Source organism: Macrobrachium rosenbergii, chromosome 11, assembly GCF_040412425.1.
Source record: "Macrobrachium rosenbergii isolate ZJJX-2024 chromosome 11, ASM4041242v1, whole genome shotgun sequence".
Taxonomy (NCBI): Eukaryota; Metazoa; Arthropoda; class Malacostraca; order Decapoda; family Palaemonidae; genus Macrobrachium; species Macrobrachium rosenbergii.
Window position 1 is genome coordinate 22768334 of NC_089751.1, and position 19282 is coordinate 22787615.

General features: G+C 36.6%; 1 protein-coding gene across 2 annotated transcripts in view; it reads left to right on the plus strand.

Annotated features, from left to right (window-relative positions):
• The window catches only part of LOC136843230 (alkylglycerol monooxygenase-like), a 790153-nt gene that overhangs the window by 457479 nt on the left and 313392 nt on the right, over nt 1-19282 (plus strand). Inside the window, exon 1 of one of the 2 annotated variants that reach the window (XM_067111314.1) lies at nt 4235-4419. The exons of the other annotated variant lie outside the window; for it this stretch is intronic. The gene's annotated coding sequence lies outside the window, so the exon portion shown is untranslated. Of the gene's footprint in view, nt 1-4234; nt 4420-19282 lie in introns of those variants that run through there. 2 annotated transcript variants of the gene reach the window in all.

Below are 19282 nucleotides of genomic sequence, written 5' to 3' on the forward strand. Positions count from 1 at the left end.
CAGGTTTTAGGTCTCATCCAAATTTCAGGAGCAGATTTAATGGGAATCCTACAAGTGGCAATACCAAGTCATTTCAGGGTAATATCCCTCAGCAAGCTAATGTAAAATCCTCATATAATAATGTTGCCAGGCAATTACAGAAGTCTAATGTTGTCTGCTACAAGTGTGGAAGAGCGGGACACTTCAGTTGGGAGTGTCATCAGACACATTGGCAGTCCAAACCAGTTGGTCAAGTAGTAAGAAATGACCAGGTGAAACAGACTACAAAGAACAATGTGGGGAGGAGTCAAGCTCCAGTGAAGACTGAGACTAAACAAGCTGAATGTTTAGCAACCAGTGGAAATGTAACTTCAAGCAGTGAGTGGCTGAGCAGTTTGGAGGCTTTTAAGCCATATATCTATGAGGGTATGCTGACAACTCCAGGAGGAAGTGTGCAGGTACCAGTCAAGGTGTTACGTGATACAGGGAGCAACCATAGTGTGGTAGTCTGTGGTGCTCACTCCCAGTTGGAGGAGAATCTTACAGGAGATTCTGTTATTTTGAAGGGTATAGGAGGAGAAGAGGTAACTCCTATATGCCGCTTACACCTGTCGTGTGAATTAGTGACAGGAGATGTTGATTTTGCTGTAAAGGACTCACTGGCTGTTGAAGGTGTACATGTTCTGTTAGGGAATGAAGTTGGTAGTGTGCCATTTGTTCCTTGTCCTATAGTGACAGATAAACCATTGAGGATTAGTCCTACGTAGATTTGGAGAAGAATAACCCCACCTGTTTCCTAGCTGTGTGACTACTAGGAGTATGAAGAGGACTATGCCTGTAATTGAAGAGACTGAGGATTTACCCACTCAAGAAGGATCTTTGAGGTTGGAAGAGCTGTTCCAGGGAAATGATGTTTCCCCTAGTGTTGACCAAGAAGAGGTTTCCCAAGAAGAAGCTGTCGTCCCTGAAGAGACTCTGAGTAGTCAAGATGTTCCTGAGGATAACAGTGAAACTACAGTAGCTGAGTTAGCAGATACTGAGAGCTCAACCCTTGAAGTTGGTCAGGTGACCAGGAGAAGCTAATGGACCTACAGAAAAGGATGTATTCTTAGCTGAGCTGTTTTTCAGAGTTGTTGATCAAGAAGAGATGCAACAAACTCCTACCTGTTATTATCTGAAGGAAGGTATGCTGATGAGAAAGCATAGACCTGCAGATATACCAGGAGATGCTGAATGGGGTGAATATCATCAAATTTTGATCCCACGTCCATTGAGGAAGCAAGTAGTAGCAGTAGCTCATGAGTCTGGACATCTGGGAATCAGGAAGACTGTGGAGAAGACCATGAAATATTTTTTCTGGCCTGGACTTCACAAAGATGTTAGCAAGTTCTGTCGGGAGTGTCATACCTGCCAGATAGCTGGAAAGCCAAATGAAACCATTCAGAAAGGCCCCCTACAACCTATAGAAGTTAGAGGAGAACCCTTCAGCAAGGTGATTATAGATATGGTTGGACCACTGCCGAAGACGAAGAAGGGTCATGAGTATCTGTTAACATTGCTGTGTCCTGTGACAAGATATCCTGAGGCAATCCCTGTTAGAAACATATCTGCCAAGATAGTTGCTGAGAAACTAGTGGAGTTTTTCTCAAAGTTTGGGATACCTGAAATTGTACAAAGTGATAGAGGAACCAATTTTACTTCCAAACTGTTTCGGGATGTGATGAACTTGTTAGGAGTGAAACAACAGTTGTCCACTGCATATCACCCAGAGACTCAAGGAGCCTTGGAAAGGTTTCACCAGACATTGAAAAGTATGCTGACTAAGTATTGTTCTGAGTCAGGCAGAGACTGGGATGTTGGTGTACAATTGATGTTATTTGAAATTAGGAATGCTTATCAAGAAAGCATGGGTTGTTCACCTAACGAGATGATTTTTGGTAGAAGTGAGAGGACCGTTGAAAATTCTTGCAGAAAATTGGGAAGAAAATCAAGTGGAAATCCAAGGAGAGTATGTAAAGAACTTGAGGAAAAGATTGGAAGAGATTAGAAAATTCTCTTTAGAAAATCTGAAACTGAGTCAAGAGAAAATGAAAAGGAGATATGATAAGAAGACTAAGCTAAGAAGTTTTAGTGTTGGTCAACAAGTGTTAGTGTTTTTACCTGTCAAGAGATTTCCCCTTTCCAACAAGTTTCAAGGTCCTTACAAGATAATTGAGAGGTTAAGTGATAGAACTTATGTAATTGAAACACCAGAAAGACGAAGACGAAAAAGGAAGATACATGTAAACCTCTTAAAACCTTACTTCTCAGAAACCAAAATGGAAACTGTGTCAATAACCCAGACAACTTCAACTACAGAAGACGACGATGGATATGAATTGGGAGCTGAAAGCAAGATGAATAATTCTTCAATTTTGGAAAATTTGGAGGATAAACTGAAACATTTGAGTGTTGAGCAAGGTGGTGAGTTGTGCAGAAAGTGATTAGAAGCTTCACAGAACTATTTGCAGATGTACCTCGGTGTACTGATCTGATCAAGCATGAGATCAAGATCCAAGAAGATGGCAGACCATTCAAACAGAGAGCTTATCGCCTATCACCTTATCATCGAGATGTTTTGAAGAAAGAAGTTGAATATTTGTTACAGCATGGATTAGCAGAACCCAGTTCAAGTCACTACAGTTCTCCATGTGTGTTAGTGAAGAAACCTGATGGCTCATTTAGGATGTGTACTGATTATAGGAAACTGAATTCTATCAGTGTGGCTGACAATTATCCCTTGCCTCTTATAGATCAGTTACTTGATAATGTTGGACAAGCCAAGTTTGTCTCCAAGATAGACTTGTTGAAGGGATACTATCAAATTCCCTTAGATGAGAGTGCTAAATTGCTGTCAGCTTTTATTACTCCTTTTGGACTGTATCAGTATACTGTTCTGCCATTTGGTCTGATGAATGCACCTGCAACGTTTCAATGAGTGATGGATCAACTGCTAGGATCCATAGAAGGAGTAGGTGTATATCTGGATGACATAGTCATTTACTCTACAACATGGGAAGAACATCTGAAGATCCTGAGGAAAGTTTTCAAGAAACTAAGGGAAGCAGGACTAACAGTCAACCTAGAGAAGAGTGAGTTCGGGAAGGCAACTGTGCAGTATCTTGGGTTTGAAGTTGGGAAAGGCCTTCTCGCTCCAGTAAACGCTAATGTAGAGGGTATCCATAAGGCTACCCCACCTACTACTAGAAAACAGTTACAGAGATTTTTGGGCATGGCAGGATTCTATCGGCGTTTCTGCCCGAATTTCTCAGCTGTAGTAGCCCCCTTAACAGACTTAACTAGTCCCAAAGCTAAGTTTGTTTAGACTACAGAATGTCAAGAATCCTTTGAGAAGGTAAAAGCCATTTTAACTTCAAGACCAGTTCTTCGGGCTCCAGACTTCAATAAGAAATTTGTGATACAAGTTGATGGAATTGGAGCTGTACTGCTTCAAGAAGATGAAAGTGAACTTTTCCATCCCGTATGTTTCATGTCTTCGAAACTGAAAAACATCAGAAAGTGTATTCCACAATAGAAAAAGAAACTCTAGCCTTAATCACAGCATTGAAAAAGTTTGAAGTGTATGTGAACAGACCTAGGAATGAAGAGATTTTAGTGCTGTCTGATCACAATCCGCTCATGTTTTTACAGCGGATCAAGAATCACAACCAGAGACTCACTCGGTGGTCTCTGTGCTTGCAACCCTATAATATTAAGGTACAGCATATCTCGGGTAAGAACAATGTGGTTGCTGATTACTTATCCCGTTGTGAATCGTTGGATTCAACCCCGGGATAACCAATCTTCTTGGGGGAGGAGTCTTATGCTGTGGTTTTCATAATGCAGTAATCTCCCCGTGTGTATTTGTGTGTTGTTGTGTACTGTATGATTTTGTTTCAGATACGCGTATGCCGTAAAAGAGTTAGCGTAAAGTTAGTGGTTAAACGCTATATGGTTTGAGAGGACGACGTATGCGTTGAGCTGAGAGAGCAGGGTAGGTGTGTAGAGAGAGAAGGGACAGGACAGTCGTTGTTCGTGTATTTTCAAAACTGCTGAAGTAATGCATTCCATTGGGACTCGATCAAAACACTGTGGTTAGACCTACCACGTAGATAGACGCCCATACAAAGGGGCCCACACTCAGAGACCAAAAGCGTTGTGGAAAGGAGCTGCGTTTTCCGCTCCGCCGTCTCTCTCTCTCTCTCTCTCTGCTCGCTCGCTCTCGGGATTTTACGAATGTCCTGTTTTAACGTAATTGATATTTAGATAGACGATGGTCACTCATATTCTTTAACTGTTTAATTCCTTAGTAAATGTGTCTGAGTTATCTGAACAGTGTATTTTATTAAGTGTGTGTGTGTAACGGCGCCTGGTTAAAGACACGAAGCATTTGGTACCAAGGTATTGTAATATATAGTTATTGGGTTTCAGTGCACTGAAAATAATATCTGCAGTGGTTATATGTAAAGATACCTTTTCACATTTTTAATATTTTTTCGTGTTATATGTTTTATGCTTTATCTTTTGAAGAATTTTTCCTTTATGCATATATGTGATGTGTTTGCTATTGCCTTAATTTTTGCTTTACATTTTTTGATATTTAATCTTTTGCAGAGTATATTTCTGTGTCTTTTGTATCCACATTTTTATATGATTGATTTATTTGCCTTATTTTGTTTAATACGTGGGAATTAATTTACTTACAATATATTTCCTTTCAATCAAGTTTTGTTATTTAACAATTTAAATCTTTCTTGAATAAATTTTGATGAATTAATAAATTAATTTCTGATTTAATTTTGACTGATGATTAATTCAGATTTAATCCAATTTTGTTTTGTTTCGAGTAATAATAGATTTCCCTGAGACTGTTAAATGTCATGTATAATCTTTGAATTTAGAAATAAATTTTTGTATTTAAAATATTATATCAGAGTTTCATTCATTGACCCACCAGTAATTTTTATTTGAATTAGGGATAGAGTGGTAAGTGAGATGTTTTCCTTCAAGTCATTGAAGTGAGCTCGAACCAGGGAAATGAAATAAATAGAAATACTTGAACTTTATAATGTTAATGGAGTGATGCCCTTAGATTTTACCTCACACCTGTTTAACGAACTTTATCTGCTTTCTTTCATGATTGATAAGTTTTATAAGGGATCACTGTTGCCTTTAGAGAAATCAGTCGTCTTTTATGTGTGATGAGGGTTCAGGTGTCTGGCTTTTTGTGAGGTAACTATAATTGTTGAATAATTGGTAAGTTTGGTAATCAAATATCAAGCACTTAGATACCAGGTTTGATTTAAAGAACAGACACTGGACACTCCAGGGTCACCATATATAAATGGTGCACTAGACTGGACCATTTCCCCATATATAAATGGTGCCTTAGACTCCGGGACAAGCACTTAGATATCAGGTTTGATTTGAAGAACAGACACTGGACACTTCTGTCACAATATATATATATATATATATATATATATATATATATATATATATATATATATATATATATATATATATATATATATATATATATATATATATAATGTGTGTGTGTGTGTGTGTGTGTGTGTGTATGAATATAAGGAAATAATTTTCTATTATCGTATTAGCTCATTGTATTAATTTTTTTATCATAACTAGAGATTTAATTTCCTATGGCTTTATACTTACAGGGAGTTTCCAAGATCATGAAATATCTGTTACATGACTTAGAGAATATAAAATTTTCTAAACTTTTGTGTGGCTGCGTGAACTCAGTCTAACTTCATATGATTTAATTTCATATCTTACTCATTTTTAATTATGAAGATGTTTCTTTTCATATTTTTTTATACGCTGTGGAAATATTAATTTTTCCATGATTATCTTGATTCCGAAAAGGCTTCCTATTTTTCAGCTATTCAGCTTACATAATAATATTATTCTCCATGCCACTATGGTAACAGCAGAACGCCTCAGACAGTCAGCATGCAGCTTCTAGTTAAACAGAATTAACGAAACCAGCGCATTGAGGTTGACCTCGAAGTAACGAAATAACCGGGTTGGGATTGACATCTAAACCTAATGGTGACGCTAGCGTGTACTTTGATGAGGATAACGATTTAATATTAGAATCGACCGCACCAGTCAGGCAACAAACATATGCAAAGCAGAGTTCTTTGATGCAATATGAATGAATTAATGTCAGAGCGGAGACCTTCAGTAGCGCATAATTGGGCCATAGTCAATCTTAAAGTTTTTTTTTTTTTTTTTTACGTACGACCATTATAAACTGTAATAGCTTGCGAGGTTTTTTAATATGTACGAGTTGTCTGTTCCAAAAATGTGCGAGTGCAAATTAATAATGATAATACTAATTTACCCGTGCAATATTTTTATTCAAGAGGCAAATGCTTAAATAGCCACGGCTAGTTATTATGACACTGTTAACATTTAATGGTCAATTACGAAGTGGTGCTTGATCTGATTTAAGTAAATCACATGTAACTAAGTTGAACTTCTTTTCCATTGTTTAAGTTAATTTTTGTGATCAAGTCTTTGACAGAAACGATCACTTTTTTGTGGGATAGAATATGGGGAAAAGATTCGGGAGAGAGAGAGAGAGAGAACAGAAAAGAATGAAATAGGCTTTGTATGTTGGTGAGTGGATATAGTTTGTTATGATTCTAATTATAGTGTAATATTCATTATATATTAAACAGCGTGAGATGTTATTTTAAATTCAAAGTTCTAGGTAGGAGTAATGTTACTGTTACTGTGATAGCCATTACTTTTGTAACGTCTGATAACATGCGTACTCTCTCTCTCTCTCTCTCTCTCTCTCTCTCTCCATATGTATCGTTCATCCTAGAGAAGAGGTGGTTGGAGCTGCGACCAATAAAATGTAACCCAATATCTACACAAACTATATAGCCTACGCCTTCGATATAACCTCTCCGTCGAAGGGGTTGGGGTTGAGGTCGTTAGCCCCGTGTTGCATCTCCAGGTATATGCATCAAGAGTTTCTTATATACCTCCGGCATCTGTTCATTTTTGTCGTTGTATATTGTAACGGCTCTTTTAACCGTTATCAAAAACACTTATAAATTACCTCTCCAAGTATCCATATAATACCAATATGAAGTTCACTATAGGGTGGAATTGTACCAAAACTCAATATACAAAGTGCAAGGATGAATTCAAGGGGGGGGGGGAGTAAACAAACACCACGAAAAACCATAAATTTAATACAAAAATAAACAGAAATTTCACTTGAACCTCTTGAATACAAGAAATAAATGATCCACGATCACACTTAATAATAATCAAATAATAATCACCCAAAATACACCTATGCTTACATTAAGACAGTTACTAAACACTCAAAACTAAAAATTATGGGGTCCAGAAAGGAGGAAGAAATCGCAAAGGAAGAAAAACCTAACCAAATGCATGCTAAACTTCCTATAAATAAACTTGTCACTTATTAGCTTCTTGAATAAATAAAACATTAATATTCTCCTTGAAGAATAAGGGTATCCTCCACTTCTGGAGTAGAATAACAGGTGATTAACCAACTCGGCCCAAACATGCTGTCACAAAAAATCCACAGCCATGATCAATACAATGCAAAGGCATAAAAACCTTATCATGGGATAGCGAGATCCCCCTGGCTTTATAACTGAACCAGAGGTGGTGCGGTAAATCCGAAAGGACCTCCAGATAGATAAATCAGGGTCGTCTTTTAATTTGAAGATAGCGGTAATCCAATGTAAATCCTCAAGTTCTGAAGATAAGGGAAATTCACCACCAGAGGCTGCAACCACCAAGAAGCAAGTCACAGTAACTTTCCTCATCCAAAAAGCAAGGCAAAAATGTTCCGTATAGGAAAAGGTCCAGAGAACAATCTGTTCTCCGAACAGAAGCTACGAAGTCAATCCCCCCCCCCCCCAAACCACAGGGGAAAAGTTAAGTATACCTTAGTTTAACCAGACCACTGAGCTGATTAACAGCTCTCCTAGGGCTGGCCCAAAGGATTAGATTTATTTTACGTGGCTAATAACCAATTGGTTACCTAGCAACGGGACCTACAGCTTATTGTGGAATCCGAACCACATTATAATGAGAAATGAATTTCTATAACCAGAAATAAATTCCTCTAATTCTTCATTGGCCGGTCAGAGAATCGAACGCGGGTCCAGCGGAGTGCTAGCCGAGAACGATACCAACCCGTCCAATGAGGAACTAAACCACAGGGGAGGGACCACACACACAACCTCCTTGAAAAGTAAACACAAACGTTAATAACAAACAAACAATTATTATACTCAAGAGGAGGTCCATGACAAGTGAAACTCACAAGACTAGGTTTAACAAATTAAATAAAAACTAAATTTAATAATAATACTTGATGAAAAAGGATCACCTTCTTATTAGACAACTTGTAAATAATGGTAAACTGATGTCCCAATCTTTCGCTCTCTTTCCCTGCGCCCATTAGCGACATCTACGCACACCCGTTCACCCGCAAGTCATTACTGTACTCAAATTAACCTCTGTACATTCCACTGTCTATTGTTAATAGTCTTTTATGTATTTCTCCTCACTGTATTTTGACTCTCTCTCTCTCTCTCTCTCTCTCTCTCTCTCTCTCTTTTGCAAACACATACACATTTAATATTTAAAATATGTATGAATATGAATATATATATATTATATATATATATATAATTCAATACCCATAATATATATTTATATATATATAATATATATATATATATATATATATATATATATATATATATATATATATATATAATCATGTTGAAAGGTTCCAAGGCATCGTCAAAGTAAATCAACCTTTTGACCGCAATGGGAGCGTTTAACCTCAGATTAAGTGACACATTATATGAGTTGATTTCTTGTTCTTGATGGAAAAATATGGTAGCACAATTCTCGTTGTATCGCAAGTTGAAGTTTATATCAGAAACTTTCATTATTTTTATTGTTTTACGTGATCTCTTATTATTGATGGTATTTGGTAATATTTACCAGAGTGCAAGTATTTACTGTATTTTTATGAATTCTTTATTCTGAGAGAGAGAGAGAGAGAGAGAGAGAGAGAGAGAGAGAGATATTACCTGTAATCCACAAAAGTGCAACAAACCAGCAAAGTCATTACTTGTTACAAATGGTGAAGTGACCAGGAGTAGGTATAACGGTAACTTATTATCATCCCATGTAAATGGTGTATAGGACAGTCTACCAGCTACTGTTATTTCATTTTTATTCCCCCTCGATGTGGGACCACCTTAACGTGGTGAGGGGGCTCATGAACCCCAAGCATTTGTTCCAAGGTTTGAGTCCAAGAGTCTCATATATGAATGATAAATTTATTTGGATTGATTTTTGTGAAATTTTCCACTTGCTAAAATTTATTGGACCTGTTAAATAGGAAAAGATATAGCTGGGATTGGGTTTATATCCGAAACTAAATAGTGGGAACTGTGGTAGGACCATCAACTGGCCGATAATGTTTGGACCTGAGAGTTATCAGATTGATAGGTCAAAGGCGGAACTGTTCTGTAGGACTGGACCACGGATTCCAGGGGGCGTCTGGTTCTGGGAATAGGATTTTCAGCATTCTATCCGGTTTGCCCATAACATGATAGGGTGGGGATGATTGTATTCTAGTAATATTGTCAGTCCTAGCAAGCGGGGTTTGGCTTACACTTGGGCCACTCTAATCATGGTGTGCCATCCCCTGTGGGGTAGGGTTGGGAGCAGACATTTGGGAGTCAGTTCTCACTTGTGCCATTGGTGGAAGAATAAACTCCATGAAAGCTGATGATATCTTTTTAAGGTTTTCAGGTTTATTTATTTTTTATATATACCTCAGTCTTTACGCTCAGTAGTTTTAGAAATTTAAGTACCCCTGGGCCCTGTGATGGTAGCGACTCGGCACAGTTGACAGCCGCTGGAACCTCCTCTGACAACCTCTCTCTGGAAAAGTCAGGAAAAAATGCCAACGTAATTACACTTGAACCTTATGCTTCAGAGCAAAACAAACCCGAAAGAAGTAAATATCGTCTTGACGCAACCTTGACTCACTTCGACTCCCTTTTTAGGAATGGAAGTTGGTCAAGGTTTCTAGCCATAGAAACAGATCAGAAAATTTCAGCCCTAAAGTTAGAAAACTACCTATTAAACGGACATTCAACCACAGAAATGCCGTTTAGACAGATAAGAGAAAAGACGTGGCTTATAGAAGCCACAACAAAGGGTCAACCTTAGGACTGTATGTCTATAACAACTATAGATAATATAAATGTAAAAAACGAAAAACATGACACTATGAATAGCATTCAGTGTACCATTGTGCTTCCTGAAAACAGTGACGAACCAATAAAAAAAAAACATTCTCTAGGACTCTCCTGAAAACGGATATCCCAGAGTGCAAGATTGTGAGGTATATAATATACCGAGTTAGCAAAAAAATGAGAAAATGTTAAAAATCACGAAAATAAAATTTGAGGTTCAGGATCTACCCCAAAAAATAAAAATTTTAGGTCAAAACAGAGAAATAAGGCCCTATGTCCCAAAGCCACTTCAGTGTCAAAACTGTAGTAAATATGGGCATGTAAAAAAATATTGTCGAAAGGAACCTGTGTGTGCATATTGTGGATCTGAAGAACATGCCACACAATGGAATTGCAACGAACCAAAATGTATAAACTGTGGGGAGAATCATCATGCAAGATCCAAAGAATGCATGTATTACATATACAATATGGAATTGAAAATGCTACAAGAAAGAACAGGGATGTCTATTAGAGGCTAAATTAGAATTGAAAGCGAGAGGAATTCAAGATCCTGCTAAGAAACTTACTTATGCCTCGATAACAAGAACTACTAACGAAACAAAAATACATACAGATAGAAGTAACAAAACGCAGGAAAATAAATCTCAATAAGAAAATAATGCTTTACTGAAAAAAACTAAAATGGTAAAGAATCAAGAAACAGGCACAAAGGATATGGGTAACATTTTATCAGGCTCATTTGAAATGTTAATGTAAACAGCACAAGATGATGATACTACTACAGAAGAAACAGAGGAAAGTCGTGATGGAGTTAGTTGAGTGTTGTTGGTTGGGTTCTGGGTGAAGTGGATGGGACTGAAAAACATCACAAAATTCATTCTGAAGAATCTGGGCTGTAACACCTAGAGCCAGTCATCAATGAAAAATTATGTTTTATGTACAAGAAAATACAGACTATCACACACATATGCGCACATATGTATACATATGAGTGTGTTATGTGCATTCACGGTCATATTAATGCTAGCAGACAAATAAGGGGGAATAAATACCCACGCATTCATGTGGATATCTCTCTCTCTCTCTCTCTCTCTCTCTCTCTCTCTCTCTCTCTCTCATACGTATAAGAGCGTAATGACGTAGCTTTAGAAAGCATGTGCTGATGATGTGAGGAGAATGTGATGATTGCCTCGAGGGTGTGTGTTGAAGGTGTTGATGTAAAGTCCTTACGTCAGCAATGCCCTTAATGATCTGGCCTGTTCCTTTTTCGTTAGTTATGAGAATACTGGTATCGATCTACGATTTCCCATCGATTCAGTAAACAGTTTCGCTGATGGTATGATTGAATTAATCTTAGCACTGTCTACGTCTCCCTTACCTTGCAACTGAAGAGCCAGCCGCTGCAATGGATCTTCGCTACCAGTGGTGAGGTCATCCTGGCAATGCAACGTTCACATGTTGCTTTTGCTTGTGAGCTGCATAATGAAATCGTTCTTGTTTGTTTTTAAGTAGGTTTTTTTAGTATTTCTTAACTTTTTTAATTATGTTTTGTAGTTTTGAAAGATCTGCAGCACAAGACTCCAAATGGTAAAATTTCAGATTGCATGATTTATATTTACATGAAAGAATTGCAACATTAGTTGATGTTTTTCAGTGCAAAAGTCGTTGGAACTGGTAACATTGAGAAAAAGAAAGAAAAAGAACTAAAGGCAAAGAAATGAAATGGAGCTTAAACCAGGTGAGACCGACCTATAACTCTGGAGGAGCGAAGTTTTTTTCGAGGGAATTAGACCAGACAATTCGTCTGAATAACCTGGGACCTTTAATCTTAACTAGAGCCAGGCACTTCTCCTGATTAATAATCTGGACCTCATATCTTAACTAGATCTTTCTAATATGTGCTTTTTCGGTCAAGGTTCTACTGAAATCAAGGAGAGCTTTTTGTCCTACTCTCTCAGTAACCTTCGGATGGCATGGTTTGGTGACTGTTTTTATTTGTTTCTGCTGCCAGTTTAAGAATTCTTCTCTTGTCGTTTTTGCTGACTCTCACAATCTTCGATCTTCCGAGAAAGTGGTGCGTCGGTCTCTTCGGGATTGAGCTCCATTTTTAACGAAAGGCCGTAGCAAGGTCTAAATAATCTTTAAAACCTTGGACCTTAGTGTCCAGTAAGCGTGAGTACATGCATAAGATAGAGGTAATTAGTGCAGTTTGTTTACAGTGGTGATTGACTCAGCTGTGACGAAACTTCTGTCTGGGAATGTAAAGCGGCTGGTGATGTGGAAGTGTTTCCCCAAAGTAGGAGGCTTCAGAGGGTATTAACCTACCAGGTCTCAGGAAGTTTTTTTTTTTTTTTTTTTTATGAAATTTCAAGCGTCATGCATTTCTCTACCCTTGGTGCATCACCATAGTCGACCAATTACCAGATGCTTATTTTGTCACAGGTGGCACTTTAGATTTACATTTAAATTTTTATTGCTGGTGTAAACTTTTTATTTGTTATTACTGCAGACCACTCTTTTAAATCTGCAGATCTTGGTAAAAATGATTGTTTTTGTTTATCTACAGATTTTCTCGTTTAACGAACTTACTGCCATAATTACCCTTTCAATTTAGTGTGAAATGCCTTTTTGCTTGATACTGAATAAAGAGAGATCAGATTTATTAATTGACCTTAACGAAAAAGGATGTACGAAATTTATTAACTGACCTTATGGAAAGGATGTAATATCTTCATTTTCTTATTGATATGCCACGTTTCGTTTATATGGTGAAATTTTCATGTGCTTTCACAAAAAGTTAACTGAGCTTTATAGTTCCACAGTATAACCAGGGTTTTTAATTAAATTTCGTTTATTTTGCAGCTTTAAAAATATTGTGTGTTTTGAAAAGGTTACCATATGTTTCAAGATTTTGCTTTTTAATTAAATGATTCAGAGGTGATACATTTAATTTTGTATTTTCATGACTAAAATGAAAATTTTGTAAAGTTTATGATGTCAGACACTATTTAAATACTTTGTTTTACTTTATTTATTATATATTTATCTTTTTATACCACAGTAAAACCGCTCCGATTATTAGCGCAGTTCATCGCACATATGTGATGATTGATTTTGTAACATAATCTGACTTCACAACAATAACATTCATCAGTACTAATGTGTGTTTGTGTGTGTGTGTGGTTATGTGTGTATGAATGTGTAAGAGAGAGAGAGAGAGAGAGAGAGAGAGAGAGAGAGACCCAACAGAAAAGGGAATGAAAAGGAAGGGACGCCGTACAGAGGGGTGAGGGAGGTTTAAAAAAAACATACATAGACAAAGGAAAAGGGAGAACATAAAATGGTACAGGACAAATATGGGAGAAAGGGGGAGGATAGTAACTGTCGCTGCCTGTCGGCCCTAACGGATAAAACTTTGTGCGAAAACAATAGAATTTGGTCTGCAGCCATAAGAAAAGAATGAATGGGCCCAGATGAGAGGGAGAGAGAAAGAGAGAGAACTAAGGTTTTTTTATAATGCCCCATTTTTGTTTTCGATTTTTTGTTATTTTAACCTTTTATTTTAATTTGCACATAATACTTGATGTATGCTCTTCTTTTTCATGTATATTTTTTCAGTGACCCACCGTATAATGCAACATTTTAAGTTTAATACAACTGAACCATGTAGTATGATCAAGTCGGAGTCTCATGCTTTTTCTCGCGTTTTTTTTTTTGTTACCTTTATAGTTTTTGGGTTTCCCGTCACTCTTTTGCGGAATATAAAAAAAAATAGTATGCATTTATAATAAAAATTACACGCTGAAAGTTGCTAGTAAATTACATCTTTGTTTCTTTGATTTTTCTTGTTTTATAAGCATTTGAAGTATCACTGTTTAAGAGTTTCCATATAAGTCAGGATTATTTGTGGCCGTGTGAAGATTTGTTGTCAAATGGTAAGTCACTTACACTTATGCCATTAACAATGTGTGAATGAAGAATTCTATCGAAAGGTTGGATGGAATGTCTTAACAGAATATTTTAATACGTGACTTCAGACAATTACATGTTTGCACGTTTTGAAAAGGTAAGTTTTGTAGGATTAAAGTGAAAATCTGTTTTAAGGATGATGGTAGACCCTCAAGCCAAAGCTACAACATTGCAGTTAGGAAATAGAGTAGGAATCCTGATGAAGTCAGACGGACGGCTGACATTGTACGCCCGGTGGGTCCCTCATATTTTCGCAACACTTGTCGGATATTTCGAAACCTAGCCTTATAGGACGTAATGTTTACGTATCTTAAAACATGCTGTTGTGTTTCCGTTATAGCTCGTCCTGTAAAACAAAATTTGCTGCAGATAACGCTAGTTTTCTGTGGTATATGAATTTGGACTTGATTTTTAAAGTTTTCCTTTTAATAATAAGCTGGTATGGTGTGCATGTACATTTAGATCATGTATTGCATGGGTTTGTTCTTTTTTATTATAGCAGTCATTCCTACAGTACTATTTGTATTACTCGTGTTATTGTAACATTTTTTATAAGTTTTTTAATTTGGTATTGTCATGGATTTTAAGCCGGTAAAATCAGTCGAGTAAATCTCTCTCTCTCTCTCTCTCTCTCTCTCTCTCTCTCTCTCTCTCTCTCTCTCTCTCTCTCTCTCTCTCAAGAAATAAATAAATAAATAAATCATTTATGAAATACGCGTCATACAGAAACCGACAAAGATATTAGAAAAATAGTTGAAGCCTTTTAGCGAAGAGAAGGAAGACTAAAGAGAGAGAGAGAGAGAGAGAGAGAGAGAGAGAGAGAGAGAGAGAGAGAGAGAGAGAGAGAGAAATTGAAAGTAGATGTCTGCTATGATCTTGGTTTTCTGCAGTTTTCCAGCTTAGGTTAGATACCGGCTGAGCGACACGAGAACAGCAGTTCAGATGTCAGGGAAGGAAAAAGATAAGGAAAAGAGTTGGGCAGGCTGTCTCTTTATTTTTGCGTTCTCTCCCGAGAGGTAAATACAAAGTAGATTGGCTCTTAGTTCGTGTATACAAAGCGATACCGGAGCGCGTGTAGGTCAGATATTTCAGTTTGATATTGTCAGAAATGAAGTCACGGGAGCGTCTCATTGCTTGTAACAGATGCGTTTATTCCATTAAAGCTTGAAGATAAAGTTGATATAATATTACTTCATTTACCGTTACTAACTGATTCTTCATTAAAAATTCTAACAACATTCATTTCTGTATGAAATAAGTTTTTTGTTACGATTATCCAACCTTTTTCCCTTAATTACAAACAAAAATTATATATATCTGTTCATTTGTACGTTTTTGCGTGTTTACTTGATGTACTTTTGATATGTGACTTCCAAATAGGGTCATTCCGTAAGTACTATTTTCTTTTACAACATTTATTACATAGTTTGATGGTTATTCCACCCTAAGGTGCAATATAGCTCATTTAATAATCTGCCAGCGTTACTGTTATTATGCTTTCTCTCTCTCTCTCTCTCTCTCTCTCTCTCTCTCTCTCTCTCTCTCTCTCTCTCTCTCTCAGAGTATAATCTAAGCTCCGTTTAAAAGTGGGTTTAAGATAATATAGATTCACGACCTGAAGTTGATGCAGCGTTATCATTTTTATGTAAGTCACTGAAAAGTAAAGTTGGTAAACTCTAAATTTATTTAAAAACGGATGAAACATGAGCTTCATACTGGGCGAAATGTAATAATTATGCAGCTTTTCCCCATCCTAGTTAATGCATATAGTAATGAGAATATTGTTATGCAAATAGGTAGCGAAAGTATAACAGTGCGCAGCGTGGACCAATTACATTCACAAAAGAAATTAGTAACTCCTTACAGTGGTAGAGGAGAATGGAGTCAAGGGATTCTTTTCCTTAATGATTTCACCATGTATAAAACATTAATTTTTTTTTTTTTTTTTTTGCGGAAGAACAGTTCCATGAATAAGTATGATCAAGACATAAGTCTGAGAATATTTTATAGAGAGAAACAATTAATTATAGAGTAAAATGTGGGGCAAACCAACTTTTTTTGCGATAGCCAATAAGCATTTCAGATTTTATTTTTCCAAAGTGATCGCTGATTGCAGAGATTCTGATTTTTAAAACTGCAAAAGTATATTTTTAAAAAGCAGGATTAATTTTGAAATTGAAAAAGGTTGCTAATGATACTTGTTTAGTTTACATATTATGTTTGTTTGTTTATTTATGTATTTTCATCTGCTTTAGTAAAGTGATTCCTGAAGGATGCATGTATTAGGCACATGTGGCGTTTACTTTCTGGGTACTGTGCTCAGTTTGGACCAGAGGTTTATTGTGTCAGCAGCCTTGAAATTGCTTTAATGGTGATAGCTGCATATTCAGTCTTGCATCAGCATTGATCTGCTTGTTGGTCTGAAATGAACCCAAGGATGTGACCATGTTTGAGTGGCGCCACTGCTCATGAAAATTTAGAAACGATTTATCAATGTGCTTATGTTTGTGTGAGAGTTTGTACACAGCCGGTTTCATGGACGTGCGTAATATGCATGCACACACAAGCTTATACAGTAGAGTAAAATCAAGTTTGGTCTATATAAATGGCGTTTGTGTGTACCCTGACACATATATTACCATGTTTTATTTGTCAAATAAGTCTATATACATATGTTTTTAAAGAATCTTCGAATTGGAAATCTTGATTCTGTAAAGGGTTTCAGTATCGACAGGTTACTGGAACTGTCCAATTACAGGTGGAGGATTTTGGGCTTCGGCATGTATAATGTCACTGTTATTATCGTCATACAGGGTAAATTGGATTTCTATATAATGTTTTCTATAAAATTTTTCCTAGGAGAGTGCTGAATGTCAGTGCTAATTTCTTCATTCGTGACATTGATAGGTTTTAGGTTCTAGCAGTATTGATGGAGTTGAATGATTATTTAGTGAGATACCAGGTATCATTATTTGTATTGAACAAACCAAAAGACGGTGTAATTGACTATCAGGATTTCAGATAATCAGAGTATAAATTTCAATATTGATAAAACTAGAAACAAATGAGTAATTAAATAACTGAACATTAAAAATAAGGATTTATAAGATGAAAACAGCGTGCTGGATAAAAGGAACTCAGACTGAAGTGCTCATATAAGAAGGATTATGAAAAAATGTCAGTGCCACTTCATGAGCTTTATCCATTTACAGTTCAGTGTCGGTCAATACATGAGTAAGCTGGAACTTGAATATATATAGTCTAAACGTTTACCGATAGTCATAGCAAAACAAAAGTAATGCGATGTAACCGTGTTTCTTACTTGCTGGAAAGTAATGTTTGGTCAGGACGCAGCTTTCACCAAGTCCCATGGGCATTTGGAGTGGCTGCTGTCACGAAGAAAATGCTAAGTTAATGAGCAATTTACTCCCACCCCCTCCTCAAGAGTGACAGTATAAGCCAGTCAAGCAAGTTAACTTTGTTTACGATTCTGACTAGCTAAGAAAGTTGCTGGTAGTGTTCTGCTTATAGTTATTCCATCTACAGTGATTGTTCCGAAGAGAGAGGCTCCCTTTCAAACATTCATATTATTGTGACCAAATTCTTTTTGGATTAGTTGACAGGTGATCGTTTGTTCTCTTATATTTCAAAGGTCTGGAATTCTCGAGACTGCTTCTGTTTTCCTTGATACCCATAAACATTCTTCTTTTGAGGTTGAGCGTCTTGACTTCTTGAGAGAAAAACTCCTTTTCCTCTTCTTTTCGGTGCCTCTCCCGTTTATTTGATCTGTATTCCTTAGGAATGGGCTCTTCAGAGGATTTTTTGTTGTTGTGAATTCGAGTCCAAATCACTAAAGGTTACTTAAACAAGTGGAAATGGAACATATTCCATGTCAGGTACATGTAACAAAAATCTGTAATCGCCCTGTTTTAGTTTGGTGATAATCTTTACGGATTTGTTCTTGCTCTCAGATAACGATTGGCACGTATCGGTTTCCATAGAGGTGGATTATCATGCTTTCGATGTATTTTTTCTTTATCATTTTCTAACCTTTTTATGTATTCAAGTTAACTGCAAAAACTTTACAGAAACGTATTCTCTCTCTCTCTCTCTCTCTCTCTCTCTCTCTCTCTCTCTCTCTCTCTCTCTCTCTCTCTCTCATAACCCTCGTAAATACTAAGCCATTACATGCCTTCAAGACAGAAAGAGAGCCACTGTGTCAAGCACGAGAGGCGTCGTTGTCCGCATGATTAACGCCATCCATATTTCTGAGTTTTTCGTCTCCAGTGATTATACTTAATACATTTTTAATTACGTTACCCAAAGAGGAGTGCCCATTACGCCGCCGACGATGGTGCGTGACCTTTGACCTGTTCAGTTATTAAAGAAGTGTTCCGCCATTATTTTTGTATAGGGCTGGGTTGGTGGGAGGGATGGATCTATAATTAACTGAATTAAAAATATGGAGCTGGGTGAAGATGAAGGTAAGTGGAAGGGTTTTGGGGAAGCGGGAGAGGAGTTCACGGATAGGGATTTAGAGGAGCAATTAGAGAATGTAGAATATCCGATGATAAACACTAGGGGAAAGAAAATGAGATAATACGTAAGAAAATAATTTGCAAAAGTGAGATGCTGAAGGGTGAGATACAGTGATACACACACACACACACGCATATATATATATATATATATATATATATATATATATATATATATATATATATATATATATATATATATATATATATATATATATATATATATATATATATATATATATATATATATATATATATATATATATATATATACATACTTATTATTTATATATGTATGTATATATATATACACACACACATAAGTTTCTTTATTGAATAATGCACTTATATAAACTACTGACGGATATCCTACCTTAAAAATAAAAACAATGTAAGAGAATCTAACTTCTGTGGTAACCTGAAGAAGCGAAGTTACCCAAGTTATTC